We start from the raw sequence: 21,979 nt of genomic DNA, 5'->3' as shown, positions 1-21,979 counted from the left end.
GGTAGGATACAAAAATGTAAAACTTCAAAAAAATATATCAAGAAAATAAATATTTATTACACAGATGCTTGATGAGAAAGTACCAAAATTGGGTATTATGTATTTCTCGTATTTTTAACCATGAGCTTTTTGTGAATGAAAATCCTTCCAAGGGACTGATTTCGTGAGATAAATAGGGTGCAAATATTCCTAATTACTTTTGTTTTTTATTTTCCTCCTTTGGCTGTAACTTTTATGTCAGACATAGTTGGACTTAATTTTGCCTTCTTCAATACTTAATAATATAATTCTGAATTAAAATACCTTTTTTGTAGACTGATTTCGATCTTTGACCCTTAAAATTAGGAATATCTTGAGTATCTTATGGTTTCTATAGTTCAGTCAGGGTAACGATCGAAAATATAGACACACTAATGTTAGTTTTAGTTCATTCATATTTCGTCATATCTCTGGGACTACGTAAGCAAATAAAAAGAAGCATAGCACTCAAATAATGTAAATCTTGCTTGTTCAAATATAATATCTTACGAAAACCATTTATTTACCTAACAAAATCTTGCTACAAAAACCACTACAAAAATTATCTCGCAAAATTTATCTTAAAGAAAAACCCTTTTATTTAACATGATAAATTAATAATACAAATATGTATGATCAATTGGTTAGGTGATTATACTTTGAAGTTTTAATGGAGTTGCTTTAATTTTTTAAAAAAAATATTCTTAATACCGTGAATATTATTATATTAGAGTAATTTTTATAATGGGAAACCTACAAGTGACATAGTGTCGGTAACTCGATCCTGATTGGTTGTTGAAGCGTGGCATTACTTTACGTTAGCAACTGTTCTTTCCATTCTATTTCGAGTAAGCCAAGCCAGTCAAGTATCATTTCTCTCAAGTGACACATTCTAAATTCCTTTGCAAAGATTCTTTCTCAAAGATTTCACTGTTTTCACTATTTATTTACAGAAAGACTTAACAGACAGGCAAGAAGCCTTGTGGAACATAAAAAAACTAATTACGCATCAAAGTTGCCAGGTACATAAAACAAAAATATATCACGGTTACAATAAAATGCATAAACGAATAATAAATCTAAGTGAAGTAAAAGAAGTAGACAAGAAAGAATTATATTTTAACTCATTCGATGTGCGATACCGTTCTGTATTTAATTAACTTATCCTTAATTAACATTTTAACTTATCTAGAGAAACTCAGCTCAACTTTAGTACGCCATTGTACTGATAAAGATTAGCCGGCTCTGACGTCATGGGTCACATGTGTGGGTATGGAAGGTCTTCTTGAAGTGCCCAATTAATTGTTCTTTTTATTATTATTATTCAATTTAATAATGGTTGATTGGTTTGTGAAATATAAGATATACAAATGCTTGTTTCATTTCTGTTTTTGCAACGGATGTCTGTAAAAATGTTGGAGAGAGGTCATAGAATGGCGTGCTACTTCGTTAAAAAGAAAATGTGACTCAATCGCTTTAAAAAAATACAAAATTATAAGTTTTGAGAGAAAAAATAAACCTGATAACAAACTTAATTTGTTTAGATTAATTATACAATGGAACGACGCAATCCGAATAGCGTTCGAAAAAAGGAAATCCAAGAAACCGCAATCCTTTGAAGCAGTTCTTAATCTCACCGAAAAGGAAGTCTCTCACCTGAGGAATAAAAAGTAAATAAATAATGATGGCTTAGTCAAAGCGCGTGTCGTCGCAGTAAAAATCAAGATTATTCATGAAAAAACGCGCACTTTAATCACATTTTTCCAGTGGTTGGAAGTAATGCACTACAAATAGTGAAACTAATGTTTTATAAAAATTGTTAAGATTTGCATTTGGCCAATTTTCGAAGACTTTCGAAAAATGGCGAATACTTTTAGAGTTTGGCTAATTTACTGGATAATAATTTGAAATCAGTAGCGCGTTATCTGCTGTTTATATTATTTAAAAATAAATAAATAAATAAAAACTATCGTTCAAATGATGAAATTCCCTTTTATTCACAACTCAAGAAGTATTTATGGGATCTCTCTGGTCCCATATCTCAAAAATAAACTCACCCACTTAATACAAAACAAAATTAAAAGTGAAAAAAAAGAATTCTAAAAACAATTATCAAATAGTAGCGGTCGCCATAGCAACGCATGCGCACTGTTTACTATTACTCTTGATTATTGTAGATGAAAAGTGAGGACGCCAATTACAAGCCAAAACTCATTTTGCCAATGGGTAAAAAAGAACATCTGATTTAAGAAAAGGAAGTAAAAAAAGTTACAAAAAGGCAAATGAGAGAATTAATTACTTTTTCCAAACTCCAAGTTAAAAATAAAAAGTCATTGAGATTCATGCGGGTTAAAGAAAAAGTTGATTGTTTATAAAATAAAGCACCTAACATGAAAACGCTTTAACTTTTATGTCTCAATTGTCAACAGAAAATGAAGCTTCACAGGTTACAACTACTTTTTAGACATAGTTCTAAAAATATGGGACTTCAATGAAGAATATAAATTATAAACAAAAATCAGGATGAGTTATTGGATCTTTAATTGTAGACTAAAACAGTTGAACGTTTTCACGATATATAGGGTAAACCAACCAGTGAAGGAACACTACCCAATGAAGGAACATTTCATATATATTGATTAAAAATAAGAATTTGAAAGTTTTTCTTTAGATTGATTGGTAACAATAGCTCACTGCCAAACAATAGGAAGTCATCTAGCAATGTTTTGGATTACCTGGTCAAATTAGACTTCTCTGGAAAAAATTTTGAATTTGCTATTATCTCTGCAACACCTTGTTTCTTTGAAAAAATTATAAGGTGAGTGTTTGTATTTATATGTTTGAAGTGGAATTAATTGCATTTAATAGTTTTATTTTTCTCCCTGAGAAAAAGAGAATTAATAATATAGTTATTGAAGTTACGTTTTATTTTTTTTAAGTATCATGGCATAATAAAGTACTGAGATAAGGGGGTGTTTATTCACTGGATCACCAAACGATGAAAAACCAGTGAAGGAACAAGTGTTCATTTATAGGTTTTTTTTCTAAGTTAATGAAAATAAAAGGTAAACTTTAATTTTCTTGCACCTTTAGTGATGTTCCGCATCAAAAATATGTTAAAAATAGGAAAAACAACTTCAAACCAGTGAGGGAACAGGCATGTTCCTTCACTGGGCATAGATTTCCCAGTGAATGAACAGTATGTGTTAATATGTTGACACTTTAANGTAACAATAGCTTACTGCCAAACAATAGGAAGTCATCTAGCAATGTTTTGGATTACCTGGTCAAATAGACTTCTCTGGAAAAATTTTTGAATTTGCTATTATCTCTGCAACACCTTGTTTCTTTGAAAAAATTATAAGGTGAGTGTTTGTATTTATATGTTTGAAGTGGAATTAATTGCATGTAATAGTTTTATTTTTCTCCCTGAGAAAAAGAGAATTCATAATATAGTTATTGAAGTTACGTTTTATTTTTTTTAAGTATCATGGGATAATAAAGTACTGAGATATGGGGGTGTTTATTCACTGGATCACCAAACGATGAAAAACCAGTGAAGGAACAATTGTTCCTTTATCGTTTTTTTTTTCTAAGTTAATGAAAATAAAAGGTAAACTTTAATTTTCTTGCACCTTTAGTGATGTTCCGCATCAAAAGTATGTTAAAAATAGAAAAAACAACTTCAAACCAGTGAGGGAACAGGCATGTTCCTTTACTGGGAATAGACTTCCCAGTGAATGAACAGTATGTGTTAATATATTGACACTTTAATTTTCAATTCATGATTACAAAAAAAAAGTTAACATTTTCCAAGTATTTATATGTTATAATTTCAAGAATAGGCTTGTTTTTAAATATTTGTTTGGCTTATAAATTCATAAAGAGCATTAAAAAATAACCAAAATTAAGTGTTCCTTTCTGGGTGTTCATTCACTGGTAAGAGCTGTTCCTTCACTTGGTCTTCTTACTACTTGTTATTTGAACCTCCAAAACTTGAAAACAATATTATGTAAGTTCTCTACACTTTTTTACACAATTTGCAATTAGTATGTTGACACTGTCATTTAACTAAAATTACAAATTTTGAAATTAATATGATTTTTTTAAAAGGCAAGCGAAGCTTAAGTGTTCCTTCACTGGTTAGCTTACCCTATTTAGCAAATTATTGATTAACTATTGGACGTTTATTGGTTGATAATTTGGAAAGAAAAAAATAGGATTTAATAATCATAAATAAAAATACTGATGAGATTTGGAAAAAAAAAATATTCATTTAGATTGTGATCGGAAACAGCGCACCGCAAGTAGTGAAACTACTGTAGCTGCTACTTTTTTTCGTAGTTTGTAGCGTAGCGTGCAACTTTTTTTTTTAAGACAGTAATGTAGTGAATAGTGCGATACAAAAAAAAGTAGTTTGTATGGATTCCTAGCAACTAATTTTAACCTTAGTTTAGAAAAGAAACATGGATCTAACGCAACTAATTTTTCGAATTCGATGGGTACAAATCTTCTCAATGGATGCAATGAGAATGATCCTGTGCCTAAAACTGAGTTTTAGCAAAAATTCAGTTTTTTTTTCTTCTCCTACACGAAATTTAGAGAGAGCAAAACTTTTCCCGTAATTAAATTAAGCAATGCCTTTATTTTCTACTCTTTTTTTTTGAAAAAAAAGAAAAGGTGCAGTGGGATCAGATAATGCTGTACTATGAAAATTTTGAAAAACAAAAATCCGTCCTAAAAACAAAAAAGTAAAAATTTAACCTGAAATACGAGATGTCAAGAGCTTTGGCCTCTTAACTTCTCTGCGTCCTAAATTCTTCACCAATATTCTTTTTTATTTCAAATCTTAAAGATGAAATAAAAAATTTCAATTATTCCCCTTTATTGTTTATAAATTTATTATTGTTATTTATTGATATGTGAGGAGAAAAAAACGTCACTTTTGTTGTTACTTCAGTTTTTGAATAAAATAAAAAAAAAAATGTTTGATACAAGATGGTATTATCGATAATAATGATCATTATTTCACTTGTAACCTATCAACAAATTTCGATTCGAAAAAAGTTTATTTCAGAGAAGTAGTAATCGTGTTATTTTATCGTTTTCAAAAGTACTTCTTTGTTTTGTCAAGAAAAATCGTTAGACAATGGATATAAATGTACTAAAGAAAAAGAAAAATAGGGTTTGTAATTGTATTATTTATTCTATTGAAAATTGCTTGTTGGCTGTCACAACGATCGTTTCTCTGATGAGCACAACGGCGGTTTTGGATACTTGAATTTTCTACAAAATGGATTGTTTATTTTAGATATATCGTCTCATGGTTCAATCTGAGTTATTTCTTAAGCGATATATTTTACTTTGGAGAGTTATCATTTTCTTTAGTACTTAAATACCTGCGCTATATTTTTAAACGTTTAAGTTTCAAAGAGAAAAACATTTTATGAAATTTCATATTCTTCCAGAATTAGTCACATTTTACTTCCAATAATTATATTTTTAATATTAATGCCCCAAATCCTTAGTTTTTACAGTATATTCTAGCAATATTATAAAGTTATGTCATAAAATTATAGGATCAGGGGGTTAAAGTGGATATAAAATCGAGATTTTGTTTTAAGAGAAGGATCTAAAACCAAACCATTAAATTTATTTTACTGAAAACTTTGTTGCATTTTATGTACACTGCCTTCAAATAGATTAAATTTGAAGCATAATTTATCGATATTGCTTGATTGTTTTCTCTCAGAAATGCATTAAAAAAACATTGTTTCATTTACCCACTTTACCCGAGAGTGGGGTAAAGTGGTGTAGCTCTAAAATTAGTATATATTTACTAATTTTAGAACTATATCTTCTAATAATATTATAAATGCTAAATGTACTAATATATTCTAGCATTATTATAAAGTTGTGTTATAAAATCATAGAAAAAAGTGGGGTAAAATCAAGCTTTTCTTTAAAGAAGTCTCTAAAACCAAACCATTAAATTTATTTTAATATAAATTTTATTGCATTTTATATACACTGGATTCATATGAATTAAATATGAAGCATGACATATCTATTTTATTTCATTATTTTTTTTTACAATAATACATTGAAAAACATGATTTGATGTACCCACTTTACGTCACGCTGGGTTAAAGCGGGTACATCAAAACATATTTATAATTATGTATTACGTCTGTAATTTTGTTATCTCTTTAAAAATAAAATTTTCAGCAAATTCTGCTTTCAGTGTTATTATGGAGGGCTATAATCAAATAGAAAAAATATTTTTTAGCTATTTCATAATAAAATATAGAGCATCAGATACTTACGAAAGCTAACGGAGAAGTAAAAAAAATATCCCTATCATACAACACTTAGCTAAGTTTAACCCTATACCCACTTTACCCCACTTTAGAAAATAATTCATAATTAATATAATTTTCAAATTTATTCTTAAATTCTTATGTAGATCTGTTCTTTAGATGTCCCTCTAACAGGTTGATCTGAAATAAATAGTTAAGAATAAAAGAATGATATTAGTAGATGAAAGTTCGAGAGAGTTGATCATAAACAGATACATAGTTTGCAAACATTAAATTTTTTATCAGTTTCTAACAATGAAATAGCAATCCCAGTAAATGCCTTTAAAAACACTAAACAAGTTATCTCGAACTACGGGGAAAATAAAAGTGTTTTTTTTTTTCCTTCACATATACCCACTTTACCCTAACTGACCCTATAAAACTAGCCGTCTTTGGCGACTAGTTTGGTTTCTTTTCAAAATTTCAAAATTATTTTGGAAGAAATATCAACTTAAACGGTAACCAAATCGAATGCACTAACAGTTGTATTTTAAGTATTCTGTTTGGCTCCTCCAATCCTAACTCTTTAACTATTTTTTAACAATATTTTAGACAAATTTTTTCACCGTCTGTGTCAAGGCTACGGCGTTGAACATTAGTAGCTGTAAACTCAAAATTGGGTCGGCTGTTCAACGACAGTTGTAAAATAAAATAAACAATTGGTGGCTGTACTCAACATCTCTCTATAATTCTCAGTTGCTTACTGAGATATTGTTTAGTCGAATTCAATCTGTAATTCATTGATATTTAATTCAAAGAATTTATTTTTATGACCAATTTAGGCTTAAAAATTAAGTCCGATTTGATATTTCTCTCGGGCGTTATCTTACAAAATAGCCGATAGCGCAACACTTGACTGTATCCGCTGTCATAACATAATGACGTTTCTAAATGTTGTTGTTTTTTTCTACTCGTAATTTTTAATTTCCATGTATGCAATCAAAATCGTTTTCCCGAGAACGATTAAAATTCTTATTTTTCAGAAATGCATCCACGTGACAACACTCAAAACTTCGTTATCTCCTCTAACCCTATCGCCGTCGGAAATCGATCCATAATTTAATTCTTAAGAAATAACTGTGATAATGCGCATCCGACAGAAGGGAGCACGCGATCGTTGAAGCTAATGCTTTTGTGACTGTCGGCTAATTCATTTACCGGGATGATTAGAAGAAAAAAAAGTCGCTGATAAATTTCAACAGAAAAATTTGCTATTTTTGTTCTGACAGTTAAAATTTTGTCCGAAATCATTTGTTTATTGGGTGGTAATTTTAAGTGAGTTAGTTAGAATTTAATCATATGCCGTCAGATGAATACTAGGAAAAAACTAACTGATTTACAAATGGTGGTTTGTAGTGTAGGGAGGGAAGTAACTGACCATATCAACCTTCTTCTATAAAAAGGTACCCCTACGTAGAGTCGAGTTAACATGTCTTATATACTAGTGAATTGTAGTTNGAAAAACCACCCGTCCGCCCGTCCTCGGCGGTCAAAAATTTCCCGCGGACAACGAATTTCTCGAATCCGACGTCCGCGGGGACGGCCATTTTCCCGTTAAAGTTCGTGATACATTTTCAATTTTTGTTATCATACAAGAGTCTAGTGCCTCACTTCTAAAATGACCCTCTAATCTAGAAATCCCGTTAATTCCTTGCAACATGCTGCTCATGGTGGAATTGATGTTTTCTTTGTCTGGGAGAACTGCAGCGTTTTTCAACCGGGGCTCTTCAGCAATGAACTAACAAAAAAACACAATACTTTCTTTTCTTAAACAAGAAGCGTTAAACGCATTTATGAACATCTACTTAAATAGAAAACCCCTTTCAGATTTCTGAGCAGAAACCTCTGTAAATCATTGGCTTGATTGCAGAACTAGCAAACGTCATATTTGATTCCTTTAAAACACGCAGTATCCTCGGATAAATTGACATTCCAGATACCTTAACCTTTGTCATTTAAATTATTTCATAAAAGAAATACTAGGTTATTATTAGTAGCCTAGTATTTCTTTTATTACTGTATAATGTAATCCTAGTATTTTTTAATCCTAGTAATTACTAATTCATTGTGCTATTTATGTAAATGTTAGTAACAAATAATAGAAATCTACATTTTTATTTATTTAGAAGCTACGGGTTACTTTCAAAGGAGGACGGGTACATTGTTGGACAAGCCGTCCACGGGGACGGGTAAAATTTCTGAGTTTTTTCGAGCCCTGTAACAGACCGTGTCAACCTTCTTTTATGAAAAGTTACCCCTACATAGAGTCGAGTTAACATGTCTTATATATTAGTGAATTGTAGTTGTAATTTTGTGGTAGATACGCTACAGTACTCCCCCACCAGAATTATATCTGTGATAGAATTCGATAAACGTATACCACTAGTTGATTCATTGCTGTTTTGTGAGAAGCCGGGAGAGCTGTATTAACATCACCGTATTTTTTGAGTGCTGAATGTGAGAGATGTATTAACTTCACGGTCGTAATCGCTCCTGTGTTGCCGTTAGCAGTCGAGTGTATGCAAGCAAACGTTGTGCGTGATCGAGACGAGACTAAGTAGCAACAGTGCGAGGAGGTGGATAATGTCGCAGTCACAAGTAGCAAGTCAACTGTTCAATGTGGACCATCCATCGAAGTAGGCGTTTCCAGATCGAAGTGGGCGTTACTGTCAAGATAGGCTTGTTCACATCACGTCCGGGTCACCAATGTGGGAAGGGAAGAAACAGACCGTGTCAACCTTCTTTTATGAAAAGGTACCCCTACATAGAGTCGAGTTAACATGTCTTATATACTAGTGAATTGTAGTTGTAATTTTGTAGTGGTAGATACGCTACAGTATCAAGAATTCATACTCTGAGCTATCAGTTTGTTTCCAATATTTTCGTTCTTTAATTACGAGTATTTCACGCAGAATGTTTTATTTAATTCTATCAGTGTTTCTATAAAGCCTACCTATACAGTGGATGCGCGATTGATTTTTTAGTCATAAATACAGGATTTGAACAAAATAATGGAAACACTTCTATACTCACTCATTTTTTTATATTTCTCAAGAAATACTTAAAGAATTACCTTAAAAATGTAAAAGTGTTTAAGTTATGAGATTTCTCATACACGTTAATAAAGTTTAAAGCCTTTGAGAAACCGGCATTAAATTATGAAGGAAAAAGAATGTTTTTGAACACTTTATGTCAAGAAATACAACGATAAGCTTGTAACTCATTGATTATCACGTGAAAGAACTGCACAAAATTTCGTAAATCTAGCTAAAATATTCATGAAAATATGGGTATTTTTATGTAAAAAAAACTAATTCTTTTGATTTACTTTTTCTAACTATAACTGCTAAAATATTTAATAAAATTAAACAAAATTTTTACGGTAATTTCTAATTATAAATGAAACAATCATTTTAAAATTCTAAAAAGCAATCCTTAAAAGCTGCGCAAGATATGAGTATTCTTAAGTAATCTCTTTATACTGCGCACGCACGGAAACCATTTAAAAAAAAAATTTAATAATTTTGTTTAGAATCGTATTTGGTAACTTATGAAAAAAGTCCGATTGGAATATCTTGAAAATGTGAAAAGTTAGTAGCAAATTTCTTAGTAACTGTAGTATTTTTTTTATTGAGAGCTCTAAATGATAAGGGGTTTTCCACAAACATCATTTTGTATCATAAAACAAAATTTCATTATAAATTATAATACAATGATGGTCCGAAAAACAAATTCTGATGGTATTAGAAAATAAAACATGCGAAATAAAATATAATTTAATAGTTGTGGGTTTACATAATTCAGAAGTCATTTTTAATAAATCTTTAAGCTAGTACTACTAGTATAAAATTAAATTTATGAAAAAAAAATTTTTTTTTCTCTTCAGTATAACAAAAACTACAAAGAAAATTTGTAGAAACTTTTCAAGTTTTCAAATTATTCAAATCCGACCTTTTTCATTAACTATTAAATACGATTCTAGAAAAAATAATTAAAAAAATATAGATATTTTTTTAAATGTTTTCTGCGCATGAGCAGTATGAAAATATCACTTTGAATATTCATATCTTGTAATTTTTAACGATTTTTTTCTTCTTCAAATTTCAAAATATTTTATAATGAGTTAATAATTACTCTAAGAAGCTTGTTTAATTTTATTAAATATTTCTGGAGTTATCATAGGAAAACATAAGCTAAAAAAAAAAAATTCTTCTTTTTTTTATAAACTGACAATATCCTAACCGTTTTCATAACCAATATCAATTGCGTCTCACCCCTATATTTTGAGAGTCTGAAATCCAAATCCATCGGAAAAAAAGTTGTTTTTTCAGTGAAAGTCTGATTTCTTAAATATAATTATTCTCTGCACTATTTAATTAGCAAAAAGGTTAGTCCCTCGATCTTTTTAAATTCAGGTTTTGTACGTGAAAATCAGGACATTAGATTAAAAGTTATTAGAAGTATTCCTCTTTTTTTGTGATTTGTGCTTTTTAGTACAGAATAGAAATTGTCAAAAATTTATTCTCCATCCAAATTATTCTTGAATACAACAACAAAAGAAAATTTTCAACAAACATGATAGAATCAGATATATCCAGCGGCTGATTTGCCGAAAGGCTTGTGACATCCGGGGCTAGGGCCTGTAAATTTCCAGGGACCCTTTAAAATTTTCCAAAACAATTTTTCCTCAAGAATTGATTCATGGAATTATGAATTAGCAAAAAATGGAAATAAGTGTAATCTCCAATTCTCATANAGATCACCGTATTTTTTGAGTGCTGAATGTGAGAGGTGTATTAACTTCACGGTCGTAGTCGCTCCTGTGCTGCCGTTAGCAGTCGAGTGTATGCAAGCAGACGTTGTGCGTGATCCGGGAGACTAAGTACCGAGACGAGACTAAGTAGCACCAGTGCGAGGAGGTGGATAATGTCGCAGTCACAAGTAGTAAGTCAACTGTTCAATGTGGACCATCCATCGAAGTAGGCGTTTCCAGATCGAAGTGGGCGTTACTGTCAAGATAGGCGTGTTCACATCACGTCCGGGTCACCAATGTGGGGAGGGAAGTAACAGACCGTGTCAACCTTCTTTTATGAAAAGGTACCCCTACATAGATTCGAGTTAACATGTCTTATATACTAGTGAATTGTAGTTGTAATTTTGTAGTGGCGCTGCGGGTAACAAGAATTCATACTCTGAGGTTTCAGTTTGTTTCTAATTTTTTCGTACTCTAATTACGATTATTTCATGCAGAATGTTTTATTTAATTCTATCAGTGTTTCTAAAAAGCCTACCTATAGAGTGGATACGCGACTTATTTCTCAGTCATAAATACAGGATCTGAACAAAATTATGGAAACACTTCTATACTCACTCATTTTTTCATATTTCTCAAGAAATACTTAAAGAATTACCTTAAAAATGTAAAAGTGTGTAAGTTATGAGATTTCTCATTCTCGTTAATAAAGTTTAAAGCCTTTGAGGGAGCGACATTAAAATACCATAGAAAAAAAATTTTTTTGAACACTTTATGTCAAGAAATACAACGATAAGCTTGTAACTCATTGATTATCCCGTGAAAGAACTGCTCAAAATTTCGTAAATCTAGCTTCAATATTCATGAAAATATGGGTATCTTTATATTAAAAAAAACTAATTCTTTTGATTTACTTTTTCTAACTATAACTGCTAAAATATTAAACAAAATTTTTACAGTAATTTCTAATTATAAATGAAACTATAATTTTAAAATTCTAAAAAAAAATCATTAAAAATTGCCCAAGATATGAGTATTTAAAGTAATTTTTTATACTGCGCATGCACTGAAACCATTTAAAAAAAATTTAATAATTTTGTTTAGAATCGTATTTGGTAACTTATGAAAAAAATGCGATTTGAATATCTTGAAAATGTAAAAAGTTAGTAGCAAATTTCTAAGTAACTGTAGTACTTTTTTTACTGAAAGCTCTAAATGATAAGGGGTTTTCCACAAATTTCATTTTGCATCATAAAACAAAATTTCATTGTAAATTAAAATACCCTACTATGATCCGAAAAACAAAATCTGATGGCATTTAGAAAATAAAACATGTGAAATAAAACATAATTTAATAGATGTGGTTCTATATAGTTCAGAAGTAATTTTTAATAAATCTTTAAGCTAATACTACTAGTATAAAATCAAATTTGTAAAAAAAAAAAAAAAAAAAAAAAAAAAAAAAAAAAAAAAAAAAAAAAAAGAACATTCGAATTTTTTTTTTCTCCAGTATAACAAAAACTGCAAAGAAAATTTGTAGAAACATTTTAAGTTTTCAAGTTATTCAAATTGGACCTTTCATTAACTATCAAATACGACTCTAAAAAAAATAATTAAAAAAAAATTTTCTTTCCCCAATTTCTTTAAATGTTTTCTGCGCATGCGCAGTATGAAAATATCACTTTGAATACACATATCTTAAAATTTTTAACGATTTTATTTTTTCAAATTTCAAAATATTTTTATAATTAATTAAAAATTACTCTAAAAAGCTTGCTTAATTTTATTGAATATTTATGGAGTTATCATAAGAAAACATAAGTTAAAAATTTTTTTTTTTCTTTCTTTCTTTTTCTTATAAAACTATCAATATCCTAACCGTTTTCATAACCAACTTTTCCCAACCAAACTATTGGGGCGACATTTCCCAAATTGCGTCTCACCCCCATATTTTGAGAATCTGAAATCCTAATCCATCGAAAAAAAGTTGTTTTTTCAGTGGAAGTCTGATTTCTTAAATATAATTATTCTCTGCACTATTTAATTAGCAAAAAGGTTAGTCCCTCGATCTATTTAAATTCAGGTTTTGTACGTGAAAATCAGGACATTAGATTAAAAGTTATTAAAAGTATTCCTCTTTTTTTTGTGATTTGTGCTTTTTAGTACAGAATAGAAATTGTCAAAAATTTATTCTTCATCCAAATTATTCTTGAATGCATCAACAAAAGAAAATTTTCAACAAACATGATAGAATCAGATATATCCAGCGGCTGATTTGCCGAAGGGCTTGTGACACCCGGGGCTAGGGCCTGTAAGTTTCCAGGGACCCTTTAAAATTTTCAAAAACAATTTTTCCTCAAGAATTGATTCATGGAATTATGAATTAACAAAAAATGGAAATAAGTGTAATCTCCAATTCTCATAATATATCATAAATTTCTACTGATATAAATATATATATATTTTTAATATAAGAGAATTTTGTATAATATATGTAATTCTATATGTAATCCTATATGTAATTTTTTAAAGAATTTTTTTCTATGCGTAAAATACATATCTTCATTTAAATACCATAATATTGTTAATAAATAGGGAGTTGGATAATAATAACAATTATGACAAACAATAAGATAGATAAACAATCTCTAATTATGACAAGTTAAAATATTTTTTTAATGAATAATGTTGAAACTAATATCTGATTTTATAATTAAATAATCATTGCAATCAAAATGAAAGATTAAATATTTTGCTTAATGTAAACTGAATAACTTTGTTGACATATCATTAACTAAAAAATGTTGAGCTCCATATTGTTAATTAAGGAGAATCGCAGACAAATAATCAAATATCTATTTTTCAAAACATAAACACTTCCAGACAATCGTTTGTATTCAATCAAACCCTAAACAAACAGTGAAATAATAATTGAAGTATTTGTTTTGATATCATGTAACAAGACCTGCGGTCTAATCAAAATGCAAAAGGAAGTGTTTGGTGATAAGGACGCAAGCGTTAATTTTACTGAGTTGACGAAAATTCGAATGATAATAGCGTTTAACTGTCTAGTCTGAGCACGAGACTGCCTCCAACAACCGCTTCCGATTTTAAAGAGTAAAAAGAAGAAAAAGAAATAAAAATAAAATTGCACAGTAAAGTGAGTTGCGTTTTATTTGTGGAATACTGTTTGCCGTCATATTTTTGTTTATAAATCTGACCTCTTTCTTCTCTGAAGTTGTGCCAAGGTGGCGTATACGCGAGCCATCGCACGTCCGGAAGCACGCGCTTTTTGATTGGATATTTCCGAAACACGCGATTTTCAGTTGAGCAAAGTAGTTCAGCGTTTGTGTTTAAAATTTATGTATTCGTTTTTTGGAGAAACGAGTTGAATCCTCCAACGGATGTTATCGTGAATTTATTTTCTCAAAAATGACTCGTAAATTTCACTTAGAGAGTAATATTTCATTTTACTCCTGTTTTGGAACCTCAGCGGCTACGAAGGCCCTAAATAATTGCTCCTTTTTTTCCAAATATATTGGGGCCCCCACACATTTTTTAAGGATTGCTACAAATTTTTCAAATTTAGAACGAAATCATTTTTAATAGTTCGAAAGAAATAAGATTTGAAAATAAGATCTAATCGAAATTTTATCTCTCAGGATCTGATTGATCGATTGCACTGGATAACTACTTTCGTCATTTAAAACTACATAAATTTTTTCATTGTAATTTTTAGAACAAATATTAATATGAATAAGTATAGTGGCGTAAATAACACTCCCGCGACCCCCTCGGCTTGGGGTTGGCGTGCACAAGGTTTGAGGGCGCATGTTCCAGAAATAATACACTTATGGAGATGCTAAACCTGCGGCCCGCTGTAGCACCTGAACATAATAAAAATAAAAAAAACTATTATAATTTTTTTGCAAATAAATAAATAAAAAATCTGAAATTTTGAATTGCGCATTTGCCTTCGAACGTGCCAAATCTTCAATGCAGTTTTTTGATCGTTTTTTTTTCGGTGGTTATCATCACAAATTTCCGAAATTTAAAAATCTCAACTATTTTGGTATCCGGACAATCCCGAATGTCTCTTCATTGTACTTCTGTCACATATAATAATTTTTAAAATATAGTCTGAAGTTTAAGATAGTGCGCATTTATAATTCTTGCAGGGGGGTACACCCAAATCAATGAACGCCACAGTATAAATAATTATAAAAAAAAATTTTTTTGCATGGAATTACCGTTGAAAAAAAAATAGTTTTATAATTGAATAATGTTTAATTCGCATGTGAAGTTTCAGATATAAAGCGAAAAACGCTGGAAATAAAAATTACATTTGAGGCTCAAATTTTTGACCGATAGACAATTTGAGGGTCAAAAATTAAAATCTATTACAAGAAAAGTGTGTTTAATCAAAAAAAAAAAAAAAAGGAAGGAAAGCTTTTTTTAAAATTTGATTTTGCAGCTTAACGTATCACTCGCACTAATTATTTAGAATGCTTTAGGTAAATTCCTCAAACTACTAAGATGGCACATGAAAACTATTTTTGTAATTGTTTTTGTCATTTCCTTGGGTAAATTGTTGAAAATTATTAAATGATGAAGGTAAAATTAGAAATTTTTGCAAATTCAGAAACGAATTTACTGCAACATGATTCCATTTCATCTCTTATGGACAAGATCATTGCCTGACTGAAAGAAATAGATTTAAAATTTACTTAGTATTCAAATAAGCTATTCAAACTTATTTGAGTAAAAAAAAAATTAAAATTTTTTTAAAAACAAATTTAAAATTTTTAACTTTTTAAGAGAGATTAATAGAACCTCTATAATTGAAGTATCAATATAATTAACAGAAGAGGCAGTTAAAACGCATCTTCTTCAAGCTTCCAACACTTTTTATGCGACATATTTCAATCACAAAATCTTGGACATACTTGACAATATTTTTAAAAAGTTACCATAACAGTTTTTGAAATAAAAGTTCCCAGAAAAATCCTCAGTGGTGTTAAAGAAAATGGCGAAACAGTCTCAACTCAAAATTTTTAGAATTTTCAGGGAGTCCGATATCTTCAAAAGGATTGAAGGAATGAACTAGGCAATTCATATTGCCAAAATGAATGAAAAAGATCCTATAAAGAAAATTTTTGTATCGAAGTCCTTCACAGATCGAAAAACGCGGAAGATCAAAGCAACAATAGCGTGATTTTGTGAAATTAGATTTCAGAGTGTTTGGAATTTAAGACTGGCAGTCCAGGTTGCCCTAAACCTTTTTTTTATGGCGGCACACTTTTAACGATTTCGAAATTTGACGGCACAAAATGAAAAAAATTAGTTTAAAAGTTGTTTACTTACCTATAATACACTGTGTTAAATAGTTTTTGATAATAATTTTAAATGTGAAATAAAATAATATGTACTACAAAAGCACGTTTATTAAGGGACTAATTATTTCTTCCGACTAATTTTTTGTTAGTTAGTAACAGTTTTGTTAGTTAGTTATTTTTTTCTAGTTACTAATTGTCAGCTTGTTTTATATAGTTATTATCTGTTCGTTTTTTTTACATTAATTCTTATTTTTGTGTGATTTCCTGTAAACTAGTATTNCCTAGCTTTTTTTTTTTTTGTTAGTTATCCTTTGTTGATTTGTTTTTATAACTAGTTATTGCATAGCTTACTTTAATGATTAGCTTTTATTTCCGTTTGAAAGTAAATATTTAGCTTGCGCTCCTTTGTTAATTAATAATTTTAATAGTCAATAAATTTCCTACCTATAATTTCAAAATTTTTTTAAATTGTCAAAGACAATTTAAACACTTTCTTCTTATTCTAACTTATTTCAAGATTGTCTGAGACAAGACAATCACCGACAAAGATGTTCATGCGGTTAAAGCGTGGAAAAATAATATATATATATATATATACTTTTTTTTAATTTAAACTTTATTCGTAATAAAAAAAAGCATTATAATCTTTATTGCATCATTTCCAATATTTGGTGGCACATTTTAAGAATTTGGCGACACACAAAAGTGCCGCGGCACAGTGGTTGAGAATCACTGCCTAAAAAGAATCTACAACAAAAGGCCTTAAACAATCCTGGACTTTAATAGCAAAACTGTCCCGCGAAAAAAAAAGACTCTTTTTTTTACTATTTATTTATTTTATTTTTTTAACATTTACGGGTGAATGTAAATGGATTTTCCAAAAAGATATATATCTGCATATCTACAATTAAATTTCTTTTTATTTATAAATAGTGTTCTGACTGCGTAGAAACTTAAAATAGTCGTTTGATTTTTAAAAATTCTAAACTTAAAAAATTAATCGTATTAAATAAATTGCAGACGATAATTAATTAAAATAAATGCTTTTCGTTGCATTTTGAAAGTGATGGCAACTGCATAGCCATAATACTTTGGAACTTTTCGAAATGAAATATGTCGTAATTTCATATTTGACATTAAGGAACAGGAGAATAAAAATCCGTTAGAATGAAGACACGATGATACTAATCTATTAACCTCGAATTTTATGTTCCTTTTTTGCTTTTTTCCGTTGACATTATGATTGTAAATCTGTTAATATCATTCTTTTTCCTCTTACAATCTATTCGTTTATTTACCGTTAGAGATTGGAACTCGGCCATTGGGTAAGTAATGTCAATAGTAACTTATAAGCATTTTTATTGGTAATTATTTCATAAGCATCTTTATTTTGTAAAGGAAATTACTTCTGTAATTATGGACCTAATGGATTTAAATATTTTATAGATTCTATTAAAAAAAAAACGAAAATTTAATACTTTCGAATTAATTTTCGTTTTCCTTAAATTAAACCGTTTTTTATTGGGTAAAATTTTACTTAAACTTAATCAAAACATGCTAATGATTTCTTAATTATTTTTGATAATGTTTTTTTTAATTAGTTTTGATATTTCAAATTTAAGTTAATTACACTGGGGAATTTTTTTTTATTGAACTTATACAAATACTTGGTCTTACCTAATTCTGATATGGGAATTTCATACATGAAATCTGCCACAGATATTTTTAAAATGACATTTGTAGTCTATTTTTTATCGGAAGGCACAAATTTAAAAACGTTATGTATAACAGGGGTAGCATAAATATTGCTAAAAACTTCCAGAGAGTTAAGGAACCCATGCTCCGAAATGCCGTCGTAAACGGCTACACTTCCATATTATGACCTGTTCATAAGCCCACGAAGAAACAGTTCATAATAGGGAAACGCCCCTAGCGGCTTCACCCTACCAATTATTGGTTACTTTGAAGTTTTAATTCTATTATGTGTTCATGCTCCCCTAGAAATTCGCGGAAACATTTCCGCGACTCTCTTTAACACATAACGTCTTTAAACGTGTACATTTTGCCAAAAATTTAAAATTTACTGAAGATATCATTAAAAACATTGTAGCTTGGAGCAGAAACCAATATCAGATTTAAAATCAATGATACGAAAGTATTTCTGCTCTGTTAAGAAATCTCATGCAAGGAGAAAAATTGCTTCCCAGTACAATAATTTTCTTGTGAATTTGTGAAGAATGTTTTGTTTTATGTTTTTAGAATTTTATGTTTTATTTCGATGTAGATATGTTATTTAAAAATACTAAAAAAATGCTATTAAGTAAAAATAAATATCTAGACATATTAGTTCATGCTCATTTTCTTAGTATTGATAATCTTCATTACATAATTAAATTGGAATGAAATCAAATTGAAACTAATAATAATATTTTTAAAAAAAATTATTACGCACGGTAGTATTTTTTTTTCTTCGATTAAAATAAAGGACTTAGGTGAACTAATAACTGTGCGACATTCACGTTTTTTCCCAATATAGTTAAGTAAACGTTCAACTCTACTAGTTTATAAATAGTGTAATTACTAATATGAATTTCAGGAGATAAATATCTAGAGGAAATTTTAGATAACAAATAGTTCCCAAAATACAGTTTAAAGTGTATCTTAATATTTAAATTCATAGCATTTCATATTTACTTTTGACGCAACAGTTATTCGGTTAATATTAAACATATCATTGCCGTTTATTGTGTTGTAAATTTTGATCACAGTCTTAAACAGGAGTAGGATTTCATAGTCATGTTTTTTAAGTAAGGTCATTCAATATTATGTTGCCAAATGAAAGGGCAAAGAAAGCACACAAAAAAAAAAAATAAATAAATAAATAAATAAATATAAACTCACATAAGAACATGGAATTACAAACGCTGAAGAGCACTGACACGTGTCCAGGCGTCTGGCAAAAACTTCGAGCAACTCTGTTGTAGTAATGGTTGCAAATGCGTAACACGTGAGAAAATACAGTTTATTTTAATGATGTAAGTAATTTTTGTTGGTTATCTTTGTGTTTAACGTATAATTTTAAAACCTCTCTTGTGTTTTCAACTATCGTTTGCTACTTCATATTCCTATGTGATTTTTTATTCTTTTCGTATGCCTGATTTGCCATTGCATTTTGTTTATTTTAAATCACACTGCATTTTTTTATGGTCATGTAAGTTGAATTTCATGTATTCGTTTGTATGAATTTCACATTCATGACTTTATTTTATTGTTTAAAAAACTGTTCCTTGAATATAAAATTCAACTGCACAAATTTCATGTTAAAATTATGATCTAGTTACATTAAAAAATAATTCTTTATTTACAAAAAATAGATTATGAAATGCTAAGGACGCTTACTTATATGCATATTTATAAGCGTATTACTAGTTGAAATAATATATATTTTTTACTGTAATAAACACGGCGTCGCATACTATTTTCTTAATAATTTACTAATAATTTAAGTTGGCTCACGTTCGAATTTTGTTTTTTTAATAAATTAATAGTTAAAAAGTTTTTAATCTTTTTTTTAACACAGAAAATAAATATGATAAAGTAGTTGATGATTGAAACAATAAATAAAAATCGAGAGAAAGTGACAAAAATGTAATGCATATAATGACTAGTTAAAACCTGGGCATTTTATTCATCTATGACTGACTACCTACCTCTGAAAGTGAAATCAATGACCGAAATTTTTTTTTAATAAATATATAATAAATACTAATGGTGAAAACTTATTAAAGGAGCAGATGGTGAAAAAAAGAGAGGAAGATCAGGTTCAGAAAGAAACAGGTGGCCTAGACTTATAGCAGGTGACTCTCCTACTATTAAGCTGTGATTAAGCGTATGGCTCAGATAAAGTACCTGCCATGTTCACTTAGGCAAAATAGAACGAAAGATTTTGCAGTCACTGTGCCCGGAGGATACTCGCCATAAACTTGAGTATCCTCCATACTCCATATGGAAGAGGGCAGACCATCTGTCAATCCATCTTACGAACACTAACTCATTGACGGATATGCGGATTTTTTTTCTCCTGAAAAAAAGGTAAAACCATGAATATCTGAACCTGAAAATAAAGCGATGCTATTTCTAAAGTACATACCAAAATTACACATACATACATAACTAATTTATTGCATACATACTTAATTGCATGCATACTTAATTGCATGCATACATACATTTATTGCATGCATACATACATAATTGTACACACTAAATTACAGTATACTCCCGATATCTCGAACTTCGATATCTGGAAAACCTTGTTATGTCAAAAAAATATTTTTAACTATTATATAATTTGGCATTAACTAACCACCTAATGCAAATTTGAATTCCCATGTCGGAGAGTTTATTCTCAAATCCTTGTTATGTCGAATTTTTTTCGAAGTATAAATTTAATTTTTTCTTAAAAATCACAATGTAAAATTATTGTGCTCTAATTCTTTTCTAATGAATGCATAATTATTTTTGTCATACTTTTAAAAATAAAATTATCATTGATGTATTAAGACTTATAGTCAACTATCATTACATACATATTTAATAGTTGTTATTCTTATGCTTCATGACTCAACTTTTAGAGTAATAAATATAGTAGTAAATATATTTTTATATAAATAGATAATAAATATATTTTTCTACTTTTTAGAACATATTTAGTTCTGATCTTGTTATTTCGAAAACTATCTCGAAATATTTTCAGTGTCCCTTCAACTTTGAGATATCGAGAGTATTTATATTATCGTATACTTATTTATAAATTTTATGATTGAGTTTTTTTTTCTTTTGACAGTAAATTGGCTTAAAATTATGATCTAGTTACATTAAAAAATCATTCTTTATTTACAAAAAATAGATTATATTGATATCGACCTTAAAAAAATATTATTAAAAACACTTTCATTTTTTGATATTTTTTTTTTAGATTCCTCAAGAAATACTTAAAGGTTTATTTTGTAACTGTAGAGAAGTTTAGCTCATGTAATTTTTCATACTTAGCAATAAGATTTAAAGCTTTCAGAGGTTTGGAGACCTACATCAAATTACGAAGAAAAACAAGTCTTTTTGAACACCCTATGCCAGATAATCATGAAAACTTCTATCGATTATTTTAGTTGTTATTTTTAATAACTGCATAAAGTTTCGTAAACCTTGAGTTAATATTTAATATGGACATTTATATGGATATTTTATACGGACATTTTTATAAAAAAAATTTTTTTTTTTCTCCTTAAGTTTTTTTGCTGTAACTTCATTAATATTCAATGGAATTAAACAAAATTTTTGGGGAAATTTAAAATCAATTACGAAGTTGTTGATTTAAAATTTAAAAAAAAAAAAATTGCTAAAAACCGCACAAGATATGAGTTTTTACGCCAGCTCTTTTATACTGCGCATGCGCAGAAACATTTTGAAAAGTTTTTTTCATAATTTCGTAGGGAATCGTATTTGGCAACTAA

The 21,979-nt window shown here is 29.1% G+C and overlaps 1 protein-coding gene across 1 annotated transcript in view; it reads right to left on the bottom strand.

Moving 5' to 3' along the window:
- Positions 1 to 19,416, bottom strand: part of LOC107456087 (uncharacterized) — a 154,068-nt gene extending 134,652 nt beyond the window's left edge. Inside the window, exon 1 of the mRNA XM_071187174.1 lies at positions 19,368 to 19,416. The gene's annotated coding sequence lies outside the window, so the exon portion shown is untranslated. The remainder of the gene's footprint in view (positions 1 to 19,367) is intronic.
- Positions 19,417 to 21,979: the final 2,563 nt, after the last annotated feature.

The sequence above is a fragment of the Parasteatoda tepidariorum genome, chromosome 10 (genome assembly GCF_043381705.1).
Source record: "Parasteatoda tepidariorum isolate YZ-2023 chromosome 10, CAS_Ptep_4.0, whole genome shotgun sequence".
NCBI classification, from domain to species: Eukaryota; Metazoa; Arthropoda; class Arachnida; order Araneae; family Theridiidae; genus Parasteatoda; species Parasteatoda tepidariorum.
The sequence above is the reverse complement of the archived record's forward strand: the minus strand, read 5'-3'. Positions and strand labels throughout refer to the sequence as shown.